This window comes from Monodon monoceros, unplaced genomic scaffold, assembly GCF_005190385.1.
Source record: "Monodon monoceros isolate NGI ecotype Baffin Bay Population unplaced genomic scaffold, NGI_Narwhal_1 Super_Scaffold_7, whole genome shotgun sequence".
In the NCBI taxonomy this organism is placed as follows: Eukaryota; Metazoa; Chordata; class Mammalia; order Artiodactyla; family Monodontidae; genus Monodon; species Monodon monoceros.
Genome location: NW_021703784.1, coordinates 65345927 through 65372505, shown reverse-complemented (window position 1 = coordinate 65372505; position 26579 = coordinate 65345927). Strand labels below are relative to the sequence as shown.

Genomic DNA, 26579 nt, shown 5'->3' with positions numbered 1-26579 from the left:
GGTAAGATTAACTTGGGAGCAACAGTGTGGGACGGGGGAAGAACGTGGGCTTTGGAGCCAGGCAGGGTTAGGTTCCAATCCTGGCTCCATCTACATGCTAGTCATGTAGCCTTGGGATGGGGATGATGACGGTGCTGCTGAGGAAAGCAGTATCTACGACGAGCTATTATTTACTGACAGCGCAAAGTCTAGCATTTAGTAAGCAAGTACTTATAGACTTATGAAATAACATGTTATTTTATTTAATTTTTCACAGCAACCCTGTGAATACTCTCCATATTATCTCCATTTTCTACATCTGGAAAAAGAAGGTTAAAAAGGTTAAGTAGCATTCCCAAGGTCCACAGCTAGGGGGGATTCAAACCCAAGTCTGTTTGACTCTCAGCCCAGGCTCGTAACTACTAAGCTTCACTGCACTGCCAAGCCTCAGCTTCCTCATCTGTGAAAAAGACAATAATACTCAGCCCTGCAGGGTGGGAAGGATTAGACAGAATGCATGTGAAGGTTTAACACAGTACCTGGCACACAGGAAGCTTTATAGTGTAGCTATTAGTGTCATTCCTACGACATCTGGACCTTTGGAAGAGAGAGGGAGACGTGGTAGGCGGGCATCTGGCTACACAGATGGGACAGCATCTCACACCACAGGGCTCTGCAAACAGGATTAGGAACTTTGGGCCAAGGCTTAGGGGCCTGGGATGACCTACTCCCCCTTAGGGACAGAGAGGGAACACCTCAGCAAGATGGGTAAGAACGTGTTTACTCAGAGATGAAAGGCTTTGCATCAAAATGTGGGGAGGATTGGGGATTTGGGGAGGAAGGAATAATTCAAGTTCAAGAAGAAAGTTCTCAAGAGGCAGTGCCAGACAGCATGGCTATGCCTGGGCTAGGAATGTGGGCCCACTGTCCTTTCTGACTCCCTGACACCCAGGAGAGGACAAGAGTTCCTGTGTATGTTTGTGATAAAGGAGATGCCTAGCCCCCAGGCTATCAGTAAACCCCACGTGGAACCTGAGCAGAGCCTAGTCATTCTTAAAGAAAAAGAGAATTTGTTAGAGCGAGTCTCCCTTGGAGTTAAATATGAAGAAATGTACTCATTGCAAGAAAGAACCAAGACTTAGTGTGGCTTGTAGTGTGTAACATCAGGGACCCATCTGTAGGAAGAAGAATCAGACTCACTGATACCATCTTGACTACTTTCTTAGTGGAAGACTGAACGGGGAGTCTAGGAACAGCAGAGTCACTCCTCAGAGAGATAATAACTGCACTGCAGGGGATGTGCATCTGGGGGCTGACATTTGCTTGGGGAGAGAAACATTACAGAGTGTCACCAGCCTCTCCCCAGACCAGCTGGTCCCCTCTTGTTTTTCTTTTAAAAGAATTGCTATACCAAGTTATTCCAATAGGAACCAAAGATACTCAAAGGTCTTCACAACCTGTCCTCAGTCCCCTCTTTTCCTCTCTACAGCTCTACATAGGGCTCAGCATCAATTTCCTGGACCATTTTATCTGCCTCTAACTAGTCCTGCTGCCGCCTCCTACAGTCCAGCCTCCACACTGCCACCAGCTGGCTTTCTAAAATAAAAGTGCTGACCACGTCACTCACCTCCTGAAAGGTGTCTACTAGATTCGCACTGCCCATGGAATAAACACCAAAGCCTTAAATTGCATTCATCCATTCATATTTTTCATTACCAACCTAATGTGTGATGATCACCTACTGTGTACCAGGCTCTGTTTTGGGCCCTGGAGATAGAGTGGTGAATGAGACAGATTAAGACAAGGGCTCATCCTCATGGATTTACATTCTAGGTAAGACAAACGATAAAGAATACAAATAAATATATAATATAAAATCAGGTGCTAATGAAGAAAAATAAAGCAGAGTAAGAGAACAGAGTGATGGTGTAAGGGGTGGAGGGTAGGACAGTGCCTTTTAAATAGAGGAAACACCACTTGAACACAGACCAGAACAGAGTGAAGGGAGGATTGCTGGGGAAGAGTAATCCAGGCAGAAAACAGCAAGTGGAAAGGCCCTGAGGCAAGAAAGAGGAACAGCAAGAAAGACACAGGGGCTGGAATGGAGTGAGCAAAGCAGAGAGTGCTAAGAGATGAGACCAGAGAAGTAGGAGGGGCAGGAAGGACAGGGCAGGGAGTTCAGATTCTACTCCAAGGATGCTAGGAAGCCACTGGAGTGTTTTGAGCAGGGGAGTGCTGTGATCTTATTTACTTTTTAGAAGGTCATTCTGGGGGACTTCCCTGGTGGTGCAGTGGTTGAGACTCGAAGCTCCCCATTCGGGGGCCCTGGGTTCTATCCCTGGTCGGGGAACTAGATCCCACATGCATGCTGCAACTAAGAGTTTGCATGCCACAACTAAGGAGGCCTCGAGCCACAACTAAGGAGCCTGCCTGCTGCAACTAAGGAGCTGGCAAGCCACAACAAAGGAGCCCACCTGCTACAGCTAAGACCCAGTGCAACCAAATAAATAAATAAATACTTAGAAAAAATAAATAAATAAAGGTCATTCTGTTTGTGTGGGAGGCTGCTCGCAGTGGGGCCAGAGTGGAAGCAGGGAGACCTGTTGAGAGACAGGCGACCTCTGGACAAGGGTAGGGAGGTGTGGCGGCTTTCAGGATATACTGTGATAGAACAGCTGTCAACATTGTAAACACACAAGGTGAGGAGTGAGGGAAGGAGCAGGGTCAAAGGTGAAACCTACATTTTGGGCCTGGGTAACCAGGTAAATGGTGGGGCTACATAACACGGGGGAGACTGGGGAGGGTCACGTTTCTGCCTAAGACTTCTATTTAGTTATGTTGGGTCTGGAATGCCCATACACACTGAGGGGTGGATGCTGGGTGAGCAGTGGGTATGTGAGTTGGGGGCTCAGGAGAAAGGTCCCAAAAGGTCGTCAATGTGCACATAACCGCCAGGACGTGGCAACTTGGGTCCTCGCCCCGTGCCCCAGCTCCAGACAGACAGCCAGTGTTACCTCCCTCAGGGCTCTGGCCTCTGCCCCGTGGCTCCTGCTGCCTGGCTCACTCTGCCTGGACTTCTGCAGTGTGGACTCCTCCTCACCTCTAAAGGCTTGCTCAAAGTCATCTCTTGTGTGCTGGGTCCCCAGGAGAGGCCACTCGGTCCTCTTCTCCCATGGCACCCTATGACATGCCTGGGTGACAGCACAGCTCGTGTGTCATACTGTCTATTTGCACCTTTCCCCCTGTGAGCTCTTGCGAGCAGTGGCTGTGAGTCAACTCCTCTCCATATCCCACCTCCTCGCATGAGGCCTGGGCATGGCAAACACTGGCTAAATGAATGGAGCTCTCTCTGCAGAGAGATGCAGAAGAATTTATACACAAGCAACTGACTCACGCTGCAGCTGCTGTCTGCAGCCGAGACAGGGCAAGAAAGGAAGGCGCTGTCACGGAGGCACCAGCAAAGCTCAGTGGGCTGTACGCTTCCTTTGAGGAGTTTCTCGACCACATAAAGGAACTTCAAGAAATCCGGGAGTCGAGAATCTCAGGGTGCTGGAGGTGTGATGAGCACTGCACCTAGGGAAGGTGTTTTGGGTTTCCGCTGCAGAAACCCTGGCAAATCCCCAACCAAAGCACTCAGGAGTCGGAGACAGAGGGAAGGAAACTGACCTTGTTCCCATGGACTCCCGTCGTCCAGACAGTGAGCCTGGAAGCGGGTCCTACTTGCCTTGCTTTACAGATGCAGACAACAAGTGTCAGAGAGGTTAGTGGATGTGCCCAAGGTCACAGACCTGGGAGGTACAGGAGCCAGCCACACTCAGGTCTTCCTGAGACCAAGGCCTGCATCCCTTCCAGTACACTCCAAAGTCCTGCTCCATCACAGGAGCTCCTATGGCAGCGAGCAGGATGGTTAGAGAGCATCTGAGCCCCAGGTCACACTGAGGAAATGCAGCTCTGGAGCGGGGATGAGGTTTACCCACTGTTACTGGGGGGTCACCAGCAGGATGAAGCTGGAATGACAGTCTCTGACTCGAAGGCCAGGCCCTTGGAACACTGTGCCCACACCCTGTCATTTATTTCTTAAAGGCCTTGCCCTGATCCCAGGATCCCCAGCCAGCAGCTACCAGTTTGGAGCATCCCCAGAGGAGAACTTTCTTTCTATAGAGGAAAATGAGAGAGGACTCACATTTATAAAGTGTCTATTCTGCACTGAACATCTGAGAGGCACCTTTCAAATCTTCATTCGCCTATTTCTCAAAATGCCTGTATGAGAGAATCATTATCACTATTTTGTAGAAAAGGATGCTGAGGCTCAGGGACATAAGGTCAACAGTGAGAGGTTCACACTGCTAGTAGTAAAAGCGAGGGGGCCGGGATTTGAACCCGCTCTACCTGACTCCAGATCCCTGTTTTCACTAGACCAGACGACCCCTGCTTGGATCTAATGAAGCTGACGGCATCCTGGAAGGATAAGTGGTCCGGGCATCAAATTTACCTGCAGGCTCACAAGTGAGGTTACTGCTAAGGAGCTTTGGCCAATACAGGGTAACCTGTTAGCAAGAGCCAGACACAAGGTCAGAGAGGCAGAAAAGAGGTCTCTGGAGAAGACGAAATTCAAAATTTTACACACAGTTAGTAGGCAGTAAGCTGACCATCTCCTGAGACCTGTCCTTTTTAAGGAGGAGATATAGTCAGCAGTTCTCAACCACCTGTGATCAGTTAAGGCTCCTGGTCAAGAATTCACAGATCCCTCCCAAAGGCTAAGGAAATATTCGAGAACATGACTGTAAATGTTACCACTGCTAGGAGAAAGCTGTGGACAAAAATGAACACAGGAAGCCTGGGAATATCACTTCCCTTTCCTTTCTCTGCCCCCAGTTCAGTAAAGGAAACGTCTACGGTGTCCTATAGGCAAAAAACTACCACTCAGCCTAACAGGGCTCTGACTCCGCCATATCTGGAGTCAGAACACCCGGTCCAGTGCACTGACCCTGACCATCTGTGTGACACTCACTAAGTCAGACCTTTGACTCTAAGTGTTTCCAGATTTAATGAGGGGAGAGGGGAGTGCCTGCTTCACAGGGAGGTCATAGGGATGCTATGAGAAAATACATGTGGGAAGAACCTGTCAATGTAAAATGGCTTCATATGTAAGGAGGGGATGCTGGGAATCCTCGGGTACTTCACCACATCACCTGCTGTCTCCCCCTCCCCAAGGCCTGGCACTCCTATCTAAATGCTGACCCGACCTCCGTCCTGAGGGCTCAGCCCTTGGAAGGAAAGACAAGGCAGCCCTGGCGGACCAGTGGAAAAGGAAGCCGTGACTTGGCTGTTATTCTTCCAAAGGCTCCCTGGCACAACTGAAATCCTCACATAAGTATTTAATAATTAAATTGGTAACAACAGTTGGGGAACATTTTTGTCACCTTGCAGGATGATAACCATCACCAAAATCTAGGTATGAAAATCATTTAATTAAATCTATAGCTATATATTTCGAATGCTTTTCTAAGACAAATGTGTCATTTTGATGGCATATTTGTGAGTTTTTAAAGTTTACTTTTCTCATGCATGGTTAAGCAAAAAACTAGATTACTGGAGCCATAATTGGATACTCTTAAAAGGAGCATGAACTGGTACAGCCTTTTTGGAGGGCGATTAGGCAATATTGATTCAAATTTTAGATGGCAAACTACTTAGGCCAAAAGTCCCACTTTCAGGTGTCTATGAGCAGAAAAATTTCATGCAGAAGTTCACAGGTCGGTGTAACAATTTCCCCAGCAGCAATGGTTGCAATGGCAAAAATCAGCAACAATCTGGGTGTCTACCAATACAGGGATGATTAAATAAGCTTAAAATGCACCCATACCATGGAGTACAACTGTTACACATAACAAGGTACATTTATCTGTACATAGGGACTTGAAAAGAAAACCATAACAATTTACAGTTAGCTTAAAAAAAAAAAGGAAAACTGCAGAACTATAGGCATAGAGAGAGTCTATTTCTACAAAAGTAAAAACGTGTATGTTGGGCATGAGGGCAAAGGAGGTAGGGGTTAAGGGGATACAAGCAAATGAAAAAGTCCAGGACTATACCCACCAAAAAGTGTCAATCTCAGGGGAAGGTTGGGAGTGGGGAGGCGGGTGTCACAGAAGACTTTCTTCCTTTATGTTAATGCGCTTCTTCAGGGCTGTCTAAATTTGTTACAAGTGTATACTCTTTCATGATGGCAAAAAATTTTTTAAAGCTCATAGGATAATAGCAATTTAAAAAATTGCTTTCAAGGACTCCCCTAAAGTAAACACTGTGGGGCTCAGCACCGCCCCCCTCCTGCATATGGCCCCCATTTCTGTGCGTGCTCACAGGCTGGAAGGGTGTATGGGCTTGCCTGAGAAAAGCCTACAAGTGGGGATGGTCTCCAGTGTTAAGAATCCCAAACTCCTCTTTCAATAAGGATTCTGCCAATTACAACTATTTCGATGAGATGGCTAAAAACGACTAAGTATTTTCAATTGTTCAAATTTACATCATAAATTACTGAATTAAAGCAGGTCACTTGTGTTCAACCTCCCTTAAATAGAAGCAATCAAAATGTATATCCTGCCTTATCCAACATTTTACATTGACTTATAAGTCTTGCTGAAGACTCTTTCAAAATTATTAATGAGGAGAATCCACAGGGAGGGGAGAAGGTGATTCTACTAAACCCAAAAGAGCCTAAATAAAACACTATAGCTACTCGGCTTATAAAAATGAAAACTTAGCAAGTGAAATAATCTCCTCTATGGTCAACGTTGCCAGTAAAAATAATTCTAAACTGATGCACAGCGTCTAAGAAATGTTGGTTACATTTAGCACAGATTACAAACTCAGTTACCTACAGGCCATGTACAGGAGCAGGGGCTTGGGCAGGGCCGGGCAACTTGAGAGACAAGTCCCCATAAGAGAGACCACCATACTTCATCACCGCCATGAGGGTCCAGCGCTGCTAGACCTTCGGATTTTTGTAAAGATCTGGAAATCCAGATTTCTAGATAATATCTACCAACTTTTAAAGGTTACCCACTAACTTAAAGGTTTTAAAACATTGTGAGCACTTAACAAAATACATCTGCAGGCCAGATGCAGCCAATAAGCAGAGAATTTTCAACCTCTGTCTAAAAGTATCTACATTTAAAATTTTTGTTTGATTTCATTTTTGGAAGGATGGGAGGAGACAATGAAATGGTATGGGATGGAGATAAACACAAGAAAGGCAAGCAGTTGATGTTAAGAAAATATTTCTAACATACTTGAGAAAGCAGTGGTATTTGTCTACATCAAATGCTGAATAAATTGCTTACATTTCTTCAGCTATATTAGGTACAAAACTCTGAGAGTGAGAATTTCTTGAGCAAATTCTCAGGAATCTGTCCTAAGCAAATGCCCACAATTTACTGTCAATGGACTTACGAGAACTTACTATACCACTATGTATTAAAAGTTTATCATAAAAAATTTAAAATAATATGAGCAGCCACAGAACTGATCCTCTGTGCCAGGGGCTCGTCAGACATTGGGCACCTGGGATCACCAATGTGGGTCACACAGCCTCTGGTCAAGATTCCAATTAAGGCCTGTCTGACAAATCTCCCTCCAAAACAAAAACCAAAACCAGTAAAGAACTTAGACTCAACATCATAAAATTGTGCTCTGTCATTTTTTTCAAAGCCAAAACAATAAAAGAGTTATTTGTGCTAATAATAATATCTGCACACAATTTGCAATTCACAAAGTGCTTTTCCCACACACCCATCTCATTTACTGCTCACAGCCTTTACCTGTGCATTTTAGACTTTGTATGCTGTCCAAAGTCTTCTTACAATTATTGACAATGCTACTTTTCAAAAACAACAGTAAAATGATAACGAATATTTGGCATTTTCTACACACCGTGTACAGTGCTAAGCATGTTTTCATTTCACCCTCACAAGAACCTCACAGAGGTGATTACTATGATCATCATCCTGTTATACAGGTGAGAAAACTGAGGCTTAGAGAGCGTGGGTGATCTGTCTTAAGCCCCACCACTAGTAGGCGCAGAGCCGACACTGTGAAGCAGGTCTGCTTCCAGGGCCTGAGACCATTGTGCTGGGTGTCCCAGAGGCTGTAGGGTGATCTCAGTTTGTTTCCAGCAAATGTAAGGAAGCCAGGGGCTTCCCTGGTGGCGCAGCGGTTGAGAGTCCGCCTGCCGATGCAGGGGACACGGGTTCGTGCCCTGGTCCGGGAAGATCCCACATGCCCGGGAGAGGCCGCAACAGTGAGAGGCCCACGTACCGCAAAAAAAAAAAAAAAAAAAGAAAGAAAAAAAAAAAATGTAAGGAAGCCAGAAGCCATGGCTAGCGTCCTCCTGCTCCCTACCCCGCCCCTGCCCATGCCCACTTTCCCCACTTGGTCAGAAACCATTTTTAATTTTTATTTTTCCCACTCAAAACCAGTGTGAATCTCTCAGAGCTCAGCCAGCCGGGCCCCGGAGGCCTGGTGAGGTGCCCCTGGGGGACCGGGCTTCCCTGCTGCCAGCTTGGGCAATGTAGCCTGGCACCCTGCCAGACTGCCAAGGTCTAGATGGGGCTTTCACATCACTGCTGTCTGAATGGGGTCTGGGAAGGGGGTCCTGATAGTCACAACAACCCTATGAAATGGTCGGAGAGGTACCAAAGTGGGGATGGGGAAAAGGGGAGGCGCCTTCAGCTAGAGAGAGGAGGAAAGATCTGTTTAGCCAACAGCTCTGAAATATCTATTATTCAGAGCCCTACATTAGACCCCTGAGAGAAGGAGGCATGGTCTCTAATGTGCACGAGGATAAATTATGCAAGTAAAAACATCGAGCAAGAAACACCCCCCCCCCATACATACTCACCAGCACAGGTACACCCCACACACTCGGAATCATGGTGCAACTGCTCTTAGGGTAGTAACTTCGGTCCTCTTACCCCCTCTGTGGCCCCCTCAGCCCTGACTATACAAGACGCTGCCCGGCCACAGAGGCCACACCAGGGATGGTCCCGAGCAGCTGCAGAAGGACAAGGAGGACAGGAACACAGGTCAGGATGGCCCATTGTGGTCAGAGCCATTCTGAGCGTGTGCAGGTCCAGAGGAGCAGAGGATGGGTAAGGGCTCTGTCCTGGGGGAAGAAAGGGGTCGACTTCTTTATACAAGGATGAGGATGGGTTCACAAGGTGGAGGAAAGGCAAAGGGACAGACCCAGCTAGGGACAGATGCTTCCTTAGCACCACTAGCTCTGACACGGAAACAGGAGGGGAGGGTGCAGGCTAAATTGTGGGGACCCCCCCCCCGGGAGGTCATGTTCACAGCCCAGACTCTTGTGATGCAAGGGGCAAGGAGATCCGGCGGGTGAGTGGCTGTCTAGGCAGGCAGGCTGTCAGTCAACTCTGCCCTGAGTGCCTGCCTAGAGGTCAGGCTCCTGCCGTCCTGGGGCTTACCAGGCTGCCCAGTGGGAGAATGAACATTCATTCATCTATAACCGCACAAACAAACGTAAAATGGCCTCTGGGGTGAGTGCTGAAATGAGTGGGAGGATGGGCTGCTGAAGGCCTGGCAGAGGGGCCTGCAGAGTAGAGAAGAATGGGCAGAAGCACAGACCCAGTCAGGCACCTGGGGACAAACCCTGCTCGCATGCCCACAACTGATCTGGGCCTCAGTTTCCTTGAAAGGTATCTTTGGGGTAATAATGATAACCCTGACCTCAGCCAACACCTACTGAGGCCCTAATACTAAGTGGTTACCCACCAAGCACTTTGACAATGTCTGCCCCATTGTGAGCAATCAATAAGCAGTATAAAGTGATAACAGTAATGGTGATGATAAGACCTAGGTTTCTTATCAAGGTCAGGGAAGGCTTCCCAAGAAGAAGCAAATCAGCTGATATCTGAAGGCTGAATGGGCATGAACCAGGCAAAGCAGAAGGAAAATGCATTCCATGCTGAGGGAAGGGCTTCTGGAAAGTCCCTGAAAGGGAAAGCAGCAGCATCATCAGTATTTCCAGGCAAGGAAAGCAGCCCCAAGTGCCCGCTGGAGCACCCTGGTCAGTAGGACACGTCTGTGTTGAAAATGGCTTCTGCTTCAAGGAAGCCTTCCCAGATTACTGTGAACCCCCAAAGAAAACCTGCATTCTCCGCACAATTTCCCAGTTCTGTGGCAGAACCAGGAAGTGAAGGAGAGGCAACAGCATCAAACTGAAAGCCCCACATGAAAACATGAGAAGGTACCAGCTAGCACCTAGGTGCATCACAGCAGCTCCCATGGTAAATACAGACACAGACCTGGCATCCCTGTGCTCAGAGCCTCTTCCTATTTGCTACTCCTCAGTATTCACTGAGGACTTTACAAGGTTCCAAATGAAGATAAAGATGCCGTCGGGCACCTCCACAAAGGACCACCAGCTATCCTCATGCCCCAGCCAGAAAAGCGCTCTCAGCTTGAATGTGAAAGGGAAAAGCTGTCAGTGGTTAGCAAGAATCATTATTTTGGCTAATTTAGGAAACTTGGGATTCATCCAGGAAGCTGGGTGGACCTCACTCCTCAGCATTCCTTGATGGACTATTTTTCACTTTGCATTGCTTTACTATCCCATCAACAACGGGAGTTAAAAATAAAAAAGTCAGGGGCAAAGAATATAGAGAAGATATATTCCCGAGGCCTCAGTAGGCTGAGAGATGCAATAGGCAACCACAAACCCAGGCCCACAACAACCTATCCTGCCATCAAAACTGAGAAGCAAGGAGGCCCCACCCAACTCAATAGCCAATGAACCTCCAGTTTCAAATACATTTGATCACGTTATAAATCTGTTGTTTGGCTGCACAAACAGACTTTGCTATCCTCACTCTTTCAACAAACACTTCCTGAACCAGGTACATAGTGCTGGCACCGAGAACCCAGAGATTGTGTGTGTGTGTGTGTGTGTGTGTGTGTGTGTGTGTTCCCCACCCTTAAGGAGCTCAGTTTACTGAGCATAACAGATAGTAAATCAACAGTTACGCCAATAAATGTTTTGGGAGAGAGAGAGAGATGCAGGGTGTTCTGGAAGCCAGGAGGAAGGTCACCTCCAGGTCACAGAGAAGTGCAGGGTGGGGAAGGAAGGTGTCCAGAAAATCAGAAACTTGACCTGAGTTAGGGAAATGGGGAGCAGGGGGTGGGTCATTCCCAGGAAAGGGCCCAGTTCTGGCAAAGGCACCAAGAAGTGATGGCTGTTGAGAGGCCGGGCTGATGTGAGAAATACGGGTTAGGGAAAAGGTGAAATAGGGAAGGTGGCCAAAGGCCAGTTATGAAAAGACTGCAGGCCCGCTGAGGGGGTTTAAGTTCTATTCTATAAGCAATGAGGAGCCCCTGGAGAATTTTAAGCAGGAGAAAGTCATGATAGATGTGTGAGTTAGAAACATCATGCTGCTAGGAAGTGGAGGTGGACTGAAGGAGGACAAAAGTGTGCCCGGGGAGACCAACCAAGAGGCTGCTGAAACAATCCAAATGAGGAGTCCTAAACGAAGGGGTGGGCAGGGAGTGACAAATTACAACATGGGCTCTTCCAGAAAAGGTAACCAATGGAAGACGACAGTTGAGGGAAAGGACAAAGCCAAGGGTGACTCCTGCAGCCGACATGACTGAGGGGGTGTAGTCCCACCCCAGGCAGGCACCACAGGGAGACAGACACACTGGGTACCAGGCGAGGGCTGAGTTGGAGGTGCCCACAGGATAGGAGCTAGGAAGGAGGGCTGGGCAGAGGTTCTGGGCTGGATCTGCAGATCTGGGTGACTTCAGGAGAGAGGTGAACAGTGGATGAGCTCACCGGGGAAGAATACTGGGACTGACCAGAAAGGGATCAAGCAAAACCTTATTAAGCTAAAGGTAGAGAAAAGAGAACCGGCACAGCAAGCTGCGGAGTCGAGGTCTACGGAGTTGGAGGAGAACCAGGGGATGGCAGGCCAGACAGGAGGGTGAGCTGAGGAGAGGGGCCAGGAGGGGAGCGCTCAGCCCTGCCAGAGGCAGGAGGCTGCTCTGGCCCCAGGAGGGAGCTCTCGCTGGGGGGAGCAGTTAGCTGGGTGTTAGCAACCACAGCCAAGCAAAAGAATTAAAACAGAGTTAAAACAGAGTGGACATATCTGCAGTCACCCCAAAGTGCATTATTATGACTTTTTTCAGAGGATTATCCTGCCTGCCTGACCTCAGACTGCACATCTCACCTGTCTATTCTGTCTGTCTCCCCTGCTAGCTCATCTGCCTCACGAGGACAGAACCTGTCCTGTGTCACCTGCAAAACTGCAGTGCCGACGGCAGTGCCTGGCACACAGAGGTGAAGCTCCTTGTCTCAAGTTGCCTGGCTCACTAGAAACAACAAATATTCAATCAGCACATGCTACACGCCTGATACCAGGCTGGATGCTGGGGGTACGGAGGGAAACAAGTCAACGCAGGACCCTGGCCTCGGACCTTGAAGTTGGAGGTGAGCAGAGAGAGATGCAAGTATTTAAACAAAAAGTAGATTATAACTGCCTTAGAGCTAGGACTGGAACCTGACTGTCATGCCTTCTAGTGAGATTTCCTTTCCAAGCCCAAACCTGCCACCTTCTCCAACTAAATGAAAATTTCAGCAGGGGAAACAGTTAGTGTTTGAAGTTTGGCCTTAGTCTCCCCCAAGGATCCCATACTGCTTCCACACTTTTAATAGACTCCTAAGGAGCAGAAATACCCACCACAGCCTCTGAATATTTAACCTTAAGAACTCATTCTGTCTCCAGTCCTTCTATGTAAGTTAGAGGAGAAATTCCAGACCCAGGTGGGAGAAAACAGAAAGTGGCCTAAACTAAGGGGGTCAGATAGGTCTGGGTTCAAATCCCTTGTAACCTCAGGCAACCTCTTGTGATTTAATTTCCTTATTGCTGAAGTGGGAACACTAATTCCTCTTTCACAGGTGGTTGCAGAGATGAAATAAAATGATACCTACAGAGTACTCGGCACTATGCCTGGGATATAGTGAGACTTCACTAAACGGAGGCTCCAAACCAGTTCCACCTGTTGCTTTTATGACTCCATCTCTAACTGCTATATTTGCAAAAACCAAGCAAAAGACTACTCAGAATTCAAACCAAGGAACATACACTCGAAATGCTCGGAACATAAATTGCTATCTAGTTGAGCGACTTGAGGAATTATCGCAAATTCCCATACTTGGGCAGACTCTGCAGTAAGGAGTTTAATTTCCGTTTCTTGCTCTACCCTATTTTCTCCTCCAACTCAGGCAAATGCAACTATTTCCCCAACAGATCACATCTTGTCTCATGGCAAGGGTCCAAACATGGGCTAGATTCCGTTGGTGCAAGTTATGACAGAGCTCAGAACACCACACCTCAAAGAAAGCATAAGAACGCAATCACAAGCCCAAGGTACACACAAACTCCCAAACACACTTGGCTCCAGAGAAGGACAAGAGAACCGGTCGTGGCTTGCTTTGCTTGCCTCAAAGCGAAAGAAAGGGTTATTTTGGCATGCAGACGCTGAAATCTTTGTGTCTCCGTTCTTTTACCATCCAAACTCTCCGTAAGTGGTCACTTTTACTAATGTATCTGATTCTTTACCCGTCATTTATGATGGACCCTGTGCAACCTGGCTTCCTCCCCCCTTGCCCCCTCCGCACATCTCATTCTCAAGGCCAGCGGTAGCCACCTTGTCACCAGTTCGGCAGCCTTCCCTCAGGTCCCGTCTCTGTGGTCTCTGCTGTCCCCTCCTCTTCCCTTCCTGGGACTCTCTCCTTCAGCCCTCTGCTCATCACGGGGAGGACTTACTAATCCTATGGTTTCTGTTCTACACCTCTAGACCTACCCTTCCCGGCCCTGGCTTCAGCCCTGCATTTCTTTTTTTTTTTAAAGATTTTTTTTGATGTGGACCATTTTTTAAAATAAATAAATAAATCTATTTATTTATTTTTGGCTGCGCTGGGTCTTCGTTGCTGCACATGGGCTTTCTCTAGTTGTGGTGAGTGGGGACTACTCATCACAGTGGCTTCTCTTGTTGCAGAGCACGGGCTCTAGGCACGTGAGCTTCAGTAGTTGTGGCTCACGGGCTCAGTAGTTGTGGCTCGCGGGCTCTAGAGTGCAGGCTCAGTAGTTGTGGCACACGGGCTTAATTGCTCCGCGGCATGTGGGATCTTCCTGGACCAGGGATCAAACCCGTGTCCCCAGCACTGGCAGGCAGGTTCTTAACTACGGTGCCACCAGGGAAGTCCTGATGTGGACAATTTTTAAAGTCTTTATTGAATTTGTTACAATAATGCTTCTGTTTTATGTTTTGGTATTTTGGCCACAAGGCATGTGGGATCTTAGCTCCTCAAGCAGGGATCAAACCCGCACCCGCTGCATTGGAAGGTGAAGTCTTAACCACTGGACTGCCTGGGAAGTCCCCAGCCCTGAATTTCTAATTGCCTACTAGACATATCCTGTGGATGAATCAGTACCATCTCAAATTCAGTGTATCAAAAACTGGACGACGCATCGACTACCCTTCTCTATCCCCAATAGCCACATTTCTGTCAATGTTACCACTGTGAACTATCAAGTTCAAACTTTCATCTTCTTTGGCTCCTGTCTTTAAAGTCTAAGAAGACCATAAATCCTATCATTCTTCCTTTGCAATATCTCTCCTATTGGACCTTTTCTCCATTTTAAGCACTGTTAACCACATGACCTCACACCTGGATTGCTACTGCAGCCTTGGAACAGGACCCATGCTTCTTGTGCAGCTATCAGATGAATGCTCCTAACATGTTACTTCGGCCATTTCACTTCTTTGCCCCAAATAACTTCAATGGCTTCCCACTGCCTTCAGGACAAAGTCCAAGTGCCTTAGCCCAGCACAGCATTCAGGGTCTAGAAAAGGAGTGGGCAAACTAGAGCCCACAGGCCAAATCCGGCCCACGACCTGTTTCTGTAAATAAAGCTTTTTTGGAACACAGCCACACCATCATATACATATTAACTATGGCTGCTTTCCCACTATAATGGCAGCGTTGAGTAGCTATGACAGAAACCATATGGCCTAGGAAGCCAAAAATATTTACCATCTGATCCTTTACAGAAAAAATTTGCTGACCCTGGTCTAGAATAGAATAATCAACCACCAGCAGATCCTGAAGAAGTTCTTACTCACCACTCCTTTGGATGAAGTTTTTGTTCCTGTGGGGCTTCTGCTGAGCCCGCTTTCTTTACATCTTACACCCACCTTCTCAAGCCTGAAAAGCTTATTTCACTCCCCCCCGGACTTGTCCATCCTTCAAAATGCAGCCAAAGCTGCACCTCTCTGTGAGGCCAGCTGCATCCATCCCTTGCACCCCTGGGTGTTTCTCCTCTGGCTTCTCCCTCTGCACCTACTGCAGAAACCTACAGTGGGATCCACTTCTCCTGTGGATCTTTTCCACCTATACTGTAGGCTTCTCTAGGGTCCAGGCTTGGTACCCTTCACAGAGCAGCACCAATGATAACTACCTTGCCCTTTAGTCCAAATACCAATCCTTGACAGCATAATTTGGTAAGAAGGCATCAAACAAACTTACCAATGAAGGCCTAGCATTCCACATTTGAAAAGTTAAGCTTGGGTCCAAAAGCATGCACTCTAGCCAGCACCACCTAAAAGCCAATGAAATAAGAGTTTAACTTTAAAAGAGAATATTTACATGTTTTCTTTAAATTTACAACCCCAATAAGTTTTGATTTACTGTCCTCCCAGGATGTCTATCTCTGCTTCTCTGCCTAGAAAATACTGCTCATCCTTCAAGTCCACTGGACAGCCTTTCCCTGGAAGCCATTCCAGTGTCCCAGACGGGCCAGGCACCCTCCTCTCGGCTCCCATGGAACCCCGGTGAGACATTTATGGTAACATGCGGTACAATGTAGCATAATTTCTTATTTGGGAATGGGGTCCCTAGACTGTAGGCTTATCAAGAGAAGCAATCTGAGAAATTCACCCCTTCCCTTACCTCCAGTGCCTAGAATACTACGGGCATTTAGACAGTCCTCAATAAATATTTGTAAAATGGGTGGAAAAATAACCTACTCAATTCATGAACACATGCCCAGGCATCTAAACTTCTGCTAGGCCGCAATTTTCATCAGAGAAATGCATGCTTCAATCCCACTGCTTTTAATAGGCAACGGGTTTAACAGGAAGGATTAATGAGATTAAGCTTCTAAATGCACATCTCTGGAATGACACTCCCATGGGCAGAAACCTTTAGAGGCTCCCAGAACCTAAGAAGGCAAGCCCAACTCCACAGCCAGGCTGCCAGGCCTGCAGCAACTGGCTCAGCCTGAGTCTGCAGCCTCAGCTCCTGTGATCTCCCCCAGTGGATGCTTCAATCTAGACAGATAGGACTGGTGCCCAGACCCTTCTCTCAGCATTCCTTCCAGCTGGATGTCTTCCTCCCCTTCTCTCCACATGATCTCCTTCTACTGCAGTGACTTCCATTTCAACATCATATTCCCAACCAAGGTCATGGTGGGGCTCAATAAGACTTTTTTTTCCTTTCTGATTTTGTGTGTGTGTGCGTATGTGGTGGTAAAACACACATAACAAAATTTACAAGCTCAGCCATTTTTAAGTGTGCAGTTCAGTGGTGTTACATACATTCACATTGCTGTGCAACTACTACCATTCATCTCCAGAACTTTTTTTTCATCTGCAAAACTGAACCTTTATGCCCCTTAAACAACAACTCTACCTTCCCCCTTCCTCTCAGTCCATGGCACTCAAAAAGTTTTTGTGGAATGAATGAATGAATCATTGAACGAATGAAGACATGAGTTAATCTGACCTCAACCCTCCCCACAAAAGCCAGAAGTACTGTCTGTTTCTGCTGGGCTCCCACGATACTATCTTCACATCTTTCTCAGACTTGTTTCAATGAATCTTAAATGACCCTTTTTTGCACACCTGTATTCTCCTTCAAGGCGGGAACTATGACTTATTTGAAAGGCTAAGCTTGGGTCCAAAAGCATGCACTTAGCTTCTCCTCCATGTTGTTAGATCCAAAGGGTGAGTCTGAGTCCTCCTCTTACAGCTTTTGCTACCAGTGAATCATGCCCTCTTGTTTGACTACTCTCTTCACTTGGCTTCCAGGCTAGCACTCTGGGTTTTCCATCTACCTCACTGGCTGTTCTTTCCCTTTGCTGGTTCTTCCTCATCTCCCCACCTCTTAATGTAAGAGTGCCCCGGGGCTCGGTCCTAGTTCTCCTGTCTTCTCTGTATTCCTTCAATCACCCCCTGGGTGATCTCACCTAGTCTCATACCACCTATAGGCTGAGGATGCCCAGATTTCTCTCCAAGTGCAGACCTCACCTCTGGACTCCTGGCTAATATATCCTACTGCCTGTTTCAGGTAAGATGTCAAGTGGACAGGAGGTCTGTGTGAGATGTGTTCCATGTCTCAGACTTGACACGTCTCACACAGACCCCTGATCTTCCCCCAGACCTGCTCCTCCAGAATCTTATCCATCTCAGTTTAAGGCCATGGTCTTCCAGTTGCCCAGGCCAAAGATTCGGAGTCATTCTCGTCTTGTCTCGTCTCTTTCTCTCTTATTCTCTATTCAATCCTCTGGTTTTTACCTTCAAAATATATTCACAATGTGACCATTTCTCACCTCCTCCACCATTACCAGCCTAGATTATTGCAATAGCCTCCTAATTGGTGTCCCTGCTTTCCCTGCTTCTATTTTTGGTGTCACTCCCACTTCCACCCATAGCCTATTCTCAATACAGGAGGGAATCTGTTACAACATAAGTCAGATTATGTCATTTCTTTGCTTAAAATTCTTGCAAGCCTTCCCAGCAAGGACAATGCCAAAAGGATAAATGTTTCCAGAGCAGACCTGCAGGCCCCGGGGCAGCAATGGGGGAGGCAGGGCCTTCAGGCCTGCATCTTCCTCCCAACCATCTATTTCTCGACTGGCAGTCCTGACACACCTCCTATTATCTGATTCCTTAAAGAAAGGAAACTTTTAAAGGGATAAAAGTAGAATCAATCAGCTTCCTTTTCCAGTTAGGACACCACAAGAAGCCAGTAACACCCACATTTCTTCAGAAGCAATAAGAAAGATATGTCGAGTCTGCCACCACTTAATGACTAGTTTCCAAAGAGAAAGCTAGCCTCTCAGGGAACAGTTGGTGCTGGTGGTGAGTCCTCCTGAAGCACCCCCTGCCCCCTCCAGCTGTTCACCACGCCCTATTTGCCTAATTGTCTCCAGACTCTGTCCCCCTCCTCAACCCCCCTACGCTGTGGCTGGAGGGTGAAGTCCAAATGACATAAGAATCCAAGGACTTGAATTAGCTCAGGTCTCATCTGTTCTCCCCAGAACTACAGCAGCAGCCTCTCTACCAGTCTCCCCAGCTCTATTCATTTACTTATTTCCAACTACAACTTTACACAGTGATAATTTTAAGAAAACCTAAATTTGATCAAGTCCCCTGCTTTAAAACTCTCCAAAGAGTTCCTACATTGCCATACTATAAATTCTTCAAAAGATATTATACAGTGAACCATAGTAAATATTCTTTTCTATCTTCCGTAGATGCTTTTCTTCTGCCTTCTTCCTTAAAAGTCCTTGCTTGCGAGCCCCCTGGTGGCCTAGTGGTTAGGATTCCGAGCTTTCACTGCCATGGCCCAGGTTCAATCCCTGGTCGGGTAACTGAGATCCTGCGAGTCGTGCAGTGTGGCCAAAAAAAAAAAAAAAGGCCTGGCTTGATCTAATGGGGGTGGGTAAACCATCCGGCTCAGATTAGTCTACTCCCTGCAACAGTGATAGGTCAAAAAGGACAAGCACATCACCCAAGCTGGGCCAACCATAGCCTTTCTCTAGGATTAATATATGGATGCAGAGAAAGGAGTTCTCCCTTCACTGGAACTGGTAAGTGGGAGCTGTCAGCAGTGGTGCCCCCCAGGGAGGGTGGCCTGTCTGCAGTAGGAAAGACTGATGTCAACACACAAAGAATGTAAGGTGCCAGATAGACCACCAGCAGCATCAACTCCCATTCCAGAACCTCTTGCTTTTGTGAACTCCTACAGCACCCTTCCCAGTTATGGAACCAAGAACTACCCACTTATGCCTCAGCTAGCTGGAGTCCCAACAGGCCCACCATGACGTTTCCTGTATCTGTGCCTTTCCCCACAATGTTTCCTCTGCCCAGAATGTGTGCTCCTTGGGTTTTACACAGCAGCCAGGCTTACTCTGCAGAGCCGGCCCTGAAGGGAAGCACAGTTAGTCCAATCTTCCGGTCATGCTCTAAAAGGCCTAGAATATACCTACTCCGTTACACTTACACCACTCCCCTAGCTCCCCAATCTCCTAGCTAGTTGCCCAAGCTAGAAACCTCAGACTCACCTGGTCCTCGGACTTCCTTGTGGCCCGCATGGACTCTCCCTTCTTCCTTTCTGCCCCACGTCTGCTGTCGCAGTCCAGAAATGCATCCTCACCTCCCTGGGCCCAGGCACCAGCCTCCGGGTCTCTCTGCCACTCCCCTCCCCATCCCTCCACACTGCTGCAGAGTTGAACCTCCAACATCCCTCCTGCCACCTACAGAGTCAAACCCCTGGCGTGAAGGCCCTTCACACACTGGCTTCAACCCAATCCTCTAATTTCTCCCAACCACTTCCACTTCCAGGAGGATGCAGTAGACACACCTTTCCCTATTCCACCTGCTGTGCACAACAAAAACCCCTGCACGTGATATGAAAAACAAACAAGAGAGGACTCTGAAAGGTGGAGTGAAGAAGGCAGACCAGTGAGGGGCCTCAGGCCCGGAGGAAGGACACCATGGTGAGTGGCCTGCATTTTCTTTTTGCCTCACTTGGAACGGAAGAACCTGGAGATGCCAACAAGCACAGACGAAAAAGGCTCCAACGAAAGCTTGCTGCCTCGAGCAAGATAGACAACTTTTAGATAGTAACTGCCCTATATCAGCCAAACACCACAGAAAACCCCATGGTCCCACCCACACCCATACAACAAAGTGCAAATGACATGTGCAAAAATCATCTACAGCTAACCATACACTTAATGGTGAAAGACTGAATGCTGCCCCCCAGGATTAGGAATAGGCAATGCTGCCCACTCTTACCACTCTTACTCAGCAAAGAGCCAGCACAAGAGGCAACAAACGGAAATAAAACAGATTGGAAAGGAAGAAATCATCTGTATTTGTAGATTATGTGATTGTCTAGATAGAAAATCCTGTGGAATATACAAAAAAAAAAAGCCTACAACTAATTAGTGAGTTTATCTAGGATGTAGGATACAAAATAAAAACTCAATTGTTTTTCTGTATACTAGCAATGAACATGTGGACACTGAAATTAAAAATACAGTAACATTCACAATCACTAAAAAAAGAAAAAGAAAAGAAAATGAAAGAAACACTCAGGTGTAAATATAATTTCTTCCAGCAAATCACTGTATGATCTAGCCACGTGGGTCTACTCTGTCCGGAGGGCAGGAAGAATACATTTGTTTCCCTCTCCAATGAAACCAAAATACCCAGCCAGTGCCCAGCACCTAGTAGGCATGCAATATTTGCTGCCACAGCTCATACCCTGCTCTGTTTAAGACAGACTTTCTTCCCCTTATGCTCCTAATGGGAGCGCCATCTACTAAAAAATTCCATCTCTCATTTCTGCCTTGGCGGGTCATGATTGCCAAGTAAGAACCAGGAAAACTGCTTCCGCTTCCACTCCCAAACACACTTATATTCTTACATTACACACAGCATGGATTGGAAGTGGCCTCTGCAGGTATCTCTTGGTTACCCAGGGGGACACTGGGTCCCTTCCACATCAGTCCAAGGGGCCCCAAGACTCAGTCCAAAGATCCCAGGCAATGATGTGAGACCATTGCCAAAGTTGTTCCATCCAGGCTCTGTGCTGGGAGGAGCTACAGATGTCCTCCCTCTGTCTGAAAGCTCAGTTGTGGAAAAAAATTGCCCATCTGTGCTAAAGTACTGTGGAGGAGAAGAGGCTACGCGAGATACATCAGGGCCCAGAGGGTGTCCAGATATCTTTTTTCAAAAACTTTCCCCTTCTTTTTACTTCTGCGGGTAGAAAGTGAGTCTAATAGTCATTAAGCAAAAGCCAAAAATCTCAGAACTATCCCAATTCCTTTCTTTCTGTCACACACCACCACCAATCCCGCAGCAAAACCTGTTGTTCCACTTTCAGAATAGATCTCAAATCCAACACTTCTCCGCACCTCCACCATCACCACCACTCTGGACCTGGCTGCTCTCACCACTCACTGGATAACGAACGGCAACAGACTCGACTTCTCTCCCTGAGTCCTCCCTCAACACAGTAGTCATGGTGAGCCTTTCATGATGCAACTCAGATCAGTCACTCACAATGCAACCAAGTCCTGACAATGACCTTAATGGCCTGGCCCCCTTCACTTCCCTGCCTTCACTTTCCACCATGTCCTCATCTTCTCCTCGCTCCACTCCAGCCACCTTAGCCACCTTTACTTGCTGTTCCCATGCCTAATGCTCTATCCCAGTTAAACCCACGACTCACTTCTTCCCCTCATTCACCACTATACTATGAGTTCACCAAAACTCTTTTTTTTTACCTTGTGAGCACATGGCTGGACTACATTTCCCAGCCCTCCTTGCAGTTAGGAGTACACTGAGTGTGACTGAGTTCTGGGTGGGAGGAATGCATGCTTCTTCCAGACTGGCCCATAAAAACCTCCCCACAAAGTCCTCTCTCTTTCCTCACCCTCCAGCTGAATGGAAAGGAATCTGAGGGCCTTGAAGAGGGCAGAGCCACAAGGTAGAAGAAGTGTGGGTCCCTCAATAACCACCAGGAAGGATGCCTGCTTAACCAGGAGCAGCCACATTGGAACTTTTCTATATGAGAAATAAAAGTTTTCTTGGGTTGATATGCTGAGATTTGGGGGGCTGTTTGCTACTCAACCTAAAAATTTGGTCTCCTTCTCAATGAGGCCTTCTTTGATTGCTCTATTTAAAATGCTCCCAACGCTTCTTAGCTGACTGCCTTGCTTTCTTTTTCTCCACAGTCCTTATTACCATATAGCGTACTGTATATTTTATTTATTATTTTTTTCTCTACCTCCCCAAATTTGAATGTAAGCTGAAGGCAGGAATTTTTGCTTTTTTTTTGTCGTATCCCCTGGGTCTAGAACAGTGCTTGGAATGTTGTAGACAATCATGTTGTTGAATGAATGAATAAATGAATGAATGAATGGACTGCATGGGCTCCAAGGTCAGAAAGGCCTGGGTGGAGGCCCTCTCTGCCATTTACTACCTGTGTGACCTGGGGCAAGTTACTCTCCCTCTGTAAGACTCATTTCCTTCAACTGTAAAATGGGGGTAACAGTACCTTCTTTATAGGGACTGGGAATAATTAAGATCATGAACATAAATCTTTCAGTATAGTGCCTGGAAACAGCTCAGGCTCCATACATGCTAATTACCAGCACTGTCAACTCAAGGCCAGAGGACAAGACTGGGTGTCAGGTGCTGGCAAAGTCACTGGTAGGGACACCTATCAGAGAGGAAGAAACTGAATGGATTATTTACATGCACAAACTCTTCTAGAAGAAATTGTGGCAAACACCTAGGTAGTGAAATTCAAGAGCAGCCTAAAAGTTCTCAGTAAATTGCAAATGATCAGAAAAACATGACAACTGGTGTCAGGGGTGATGAAAAGTCTGCAGAAAAGCACTGCTCTGGAGAGAGCACAACCCCAATGATGAGAGATCACCTTGTGCCTTTTAAGAAACAATTTTCACAGCAAAGCTCCAGAAAAGAGAGGCCTCTTGCATCATGAGGACAAGGTAATAAGGCTATAAAAATGGAACTCAAATAAACGACACACAGAGCCTACATGGGCCCAATTTTCCAGGAAAAACAGTGATCGCTACAGCATTCAGATGAGGCAGTCACACTTGTGCCTGAGCATAGCAAATAGCTTTCAGAAATCATTAGGCTGCAGAAAAGCCACTGAGTTTGCCAAATTAGCAGTGCCAGCTCTCACCTGCCCTTCTCTGTCATGCTCTCGTCTTTCTACTGACAAGAGGACACAGACAATCATAGCCAATGTCTGCACCTGCTTCACCATCTTCAAAATACACAGCATCCTGGAGTGAGCAGCACTGCAGTCAGAACCCTGCAGAACCCTTCCATTGCCCTTTGTGTCTGCAGCCTGACCAACCCCTCTCTCCCAGGCCCTCTCAGCTTTCGCTGGCTCAGACCTGCTCTCAGATCTCACCTCCTGGAACTCTCTGCAGTGCTGGGCCTTGCTGACAAACCCCCTTTTTGAAACTCCTTCTTCCTGTGGCCCCTCACAGCTCTCACAAACTCCCCCATACCCACCACTGCGATCCCTCTCATCTCCGTCTCTGGCCCCCTCTTCCACCTCTGCACCTCTAAACACTGGTACCCCAAGCCTCTACGATAGGATGTCTACCCACCTTTCTGGTTCTAGTGCCTGTTCTTCCCCTATATTGGAGGCAGGACAGCTTGGTGGTTAGAAGCAGATACTCTGGAGCCAGACCAGCTGGGTCTGATCTTAGCTGTACAGCACTATGGTCTTGGACAGATAATAAATTGTTTTATGTCTATTTCTTCATCTGTAAAATGGAGACAATTATAAAAGACCTCACTTGGATCACTGCAGGGATAAAATGAGCTAATATAGATAAAGGTCTTAGAACCATGCCTCACACCTGATACACTCCATAATGTGCTAGCTATGACCACTATTACATGAGCCCATTGTTTCAGCCAAACCCCAAACATACACCATGTCCTTCCACCTCCGCTTCCTCTACTCAGGCCTTTCACTTTTCCTGGGAATGTCTATCTCAGCCAGGCCTTAAGGTGCTGACAAAAGCAACCACTCTTTAACACCTTTCTATATTCCCTCACCCCAGTTGTCCAATGAGATGGAATACCTCCCTTCTCTAACAGGGTGGGGCGGACTTCTCCCAGGGCCCTCTTCTTAATCTCGCTTGAATAATCATTAATTTTAGATGTGTCTTACCTTCACACTCCCAGTTCATGAACTCCTCAGAAACAGTGGTGCATTGGGTTTTTTCTTCCCAAATTTTTATCTCCTGTAACCTTATACACTGTAAAGACTCAGTCAACATTTGCTGGGTTAAGCTGAAATGCAGAGCCTAAAGCCTGGGTCTACATAACAATCTACAGAGACTAAAACAACAACAGATCAGTAGGACAGGGGAAGCTCCCCCATCACCCCAAAGCCAACACAGATTTCAGGTTAAAAAGAATACAGGGGGAACTTCCCTGGTGGCACAGTAGTTAAGAAGCCGCCTGCCAATGCAGGGGACACGGGTTCGAGCCCTGGTCCAGAAAGATCCCACATGCCGTGGAGCAACTAAACCCATGCGCCACAACTACTGAGCCTGTGCTCTAGAGCCCGCGAGCCACAACTACTGAAGTCCACATGCCTAGAGCCTGTGCTCCACAATAAGAGAAGCCACCACAATGAGAAGACTGCACACCGCAACGAAGAGTAGCCCCAGCTCGCCGCAACTAGAGAAAGCCCACGTGCAGCAACGAAGACCCAGTGCAGCCAAAAAAAAAAAAAAAATACAGGGGACCAAGTCAGTCATATTTGTTTCTCAGTTTCATTCTAGCCATTTCCTAATGGCCAACAAAAAGCCAACCTTTTGGCAAGTTTGCAACCTGCTTCCACTTCTAAGAGTACTTCCCGACAGGCTCGCTCTGTCTTAGGGAGACATGTTTTCTTCCCTCAAAAATCCTATTTACTTTTTGTTTTAGGCTACTTCTTAAAAACATCCTTAAGAAGAGATCATTGTTTATTTTATTTTGTTACTGTTTTAAATAAAGTGCCAAAGATATAGGGACACATAATTCCTCAATTTGAGCAGGTAGATTACTCCTTAAGAGAATGTACTGGGCTCACCTCCACACTTAAGAACAAACAAGCCATGTATTACTTGTAAATACACAGCCTTTCACTTACATCTAGTTTCACATTACTGTTAGCCTGCTTCTTCATTCATGGAAAACATGACAAAGACCTTCCTAGCATGTAAAGTAAAATTTGAATATATCCTCATTCTTCTTGGAGAAAAAAATTCTGATTCTCCATCTAATCTTGGGCCATTGCCATTAGCTAGATAAATGCCAAACTAATGAAATGATTCTGTAATACACAAAGACGGCTTAATGCAGCATGAGCTGAAAGAGCAAAAATTAGAAGTAATCTAAATGCCCCATAACAAGCTCACGTCTTATTGAGGGCATTCCCTTGATAGTAGTTATGCAGCCATCTTAAAGAAGCATGCTGAAAATGAGGGAGCCACATGGAAAAACGCTGAGGATATCATCTTAAGAGGAAAGGGGATGCAATGTGTAGGGATATGTGTTTGTGCCACTAAGGTTGCCCCAGCTGGGCAGATTAGGTCGCAGGTTAGAAGTAAGAAGCAAGGAAAATTAGGGGAAAGCTGAGAGAAAATCTCAGTAAACAGGGCCAGAGGGGCTGGTGGTAGGGAAATGTGAAGCCTGGGCATGGGGCAGGGACCCTACTTAGGAGTATAGAATGGGAGATAGGAAAGGCGCCCCAAAGCCAAGGTCATTTCAGGAATTCTATCCCAAAGCAGGCAAGGGGAATGGAGAAGAGAACCCTTCCATTGCAGAATGAATCAATCTCTGGGTGAGAAAACAATTTTCAAACCCCTAAGATACTTAAAGTCAAGCCTTGGCCTTTCCACAGTGTTGCCACCAGGCTCCCACTGGAGGGCTCGGCCCTTCCTAAGCCTCTGAGGCTAATCCTGCCCCAAGGCAGAAGGGATTTAAGGGGCTCTAGCCTAGAACACAGGGATTTCGCTTGTTTGCTGATAGCCTGGCAGATAAAGAAAGTGAGCCCCAGTGAGAACAAGTATCTTGGCCAAGGCCACACAGAGAGTTAGGGGCTGAGCTGACACTTGAATCTGAGTCTGCCAGTCTCTGGGTTTAAAGCTCTTCCGTAGAGCAACCTCATACAAGACTGACAGACGAGTCAGACTGGCCCTGCACAAAGTGTCGGCACCCAGCTGCTGACAGAGATGCAGTGGCTTATGAACAGGTGAACCAACCAGAGCAGGGCAGGAAGATCCCAGGGACCCCAGGATACCAACAGTTGCCCCCAAAGAGAAAAAGCCCCCTCTTGTACCCCAGTCCATGCCAAACCCTTGCCTCTAACCCCTCAGCCTCCTGTACTTTGTGGGTTCAGATGAAGCTCACTGCCCTTGTGGGCGTCAATGTTGGTCCCTAAAGGCATGACCTCCGGCACTGCTGTGCCACCTGTGGGTTCCACAAGACAACTCCATCTCTGGACAGGAGAAAAAGACTCCAGAGTTCCTCCCCACATCTCCCGTCCCCCTTGATTCCTACCCATACCCCTACCAGAATCCCCAGTCTAGACACCTCCTGCCAATACAAGAGGCCAAACTTCCGGTCTGGCATGTAAGGTCCTCCCTCAAGGGGCCCACACCACCTACCTAATCAGGCCTCCTAAGGCA

The 26579-nt window shown here is 47.2% G+C and overlaps 1 protein-coding gene across 9 annotated transcripts in view; it reads right to left on the bottom strand.

Annotated features, from left to right (window-relative positions):
- ARNTL (aryl hydrocarbon receptor nuclear translocator like) overlaps positions 1-26579 on the bottom strand; it is a 104581-nt gene that overhangs the window by 57979 nt on the left and 20023 nt on the right. For 5 of the 9 annotated variants that reach the window (XM_029207347.1, XM_029207353.1, XM_029207355.1 and 2 more), the window contains exons 1-2: positions 19401-19995; positions 15581-15653 (exon numbers count right to left, since the gene is read on the bottom strand). The exons of 1 other annotated variant lie outside the window; for it this stretch is intronic. The gene's annotated coding sequence lies outside the window, so the exon portion shown is untranslated. Of the gene's footprint in view, positions 1-15580; positions 15654-19400; positions 19996-24070; positions 24424-26579 lie in introns of those variants that run through there. 3 more of the 9 variants (XM_029207354.1, XM_029207348.1, XM_029207350.1) reach the window with 2 other exon arrangements.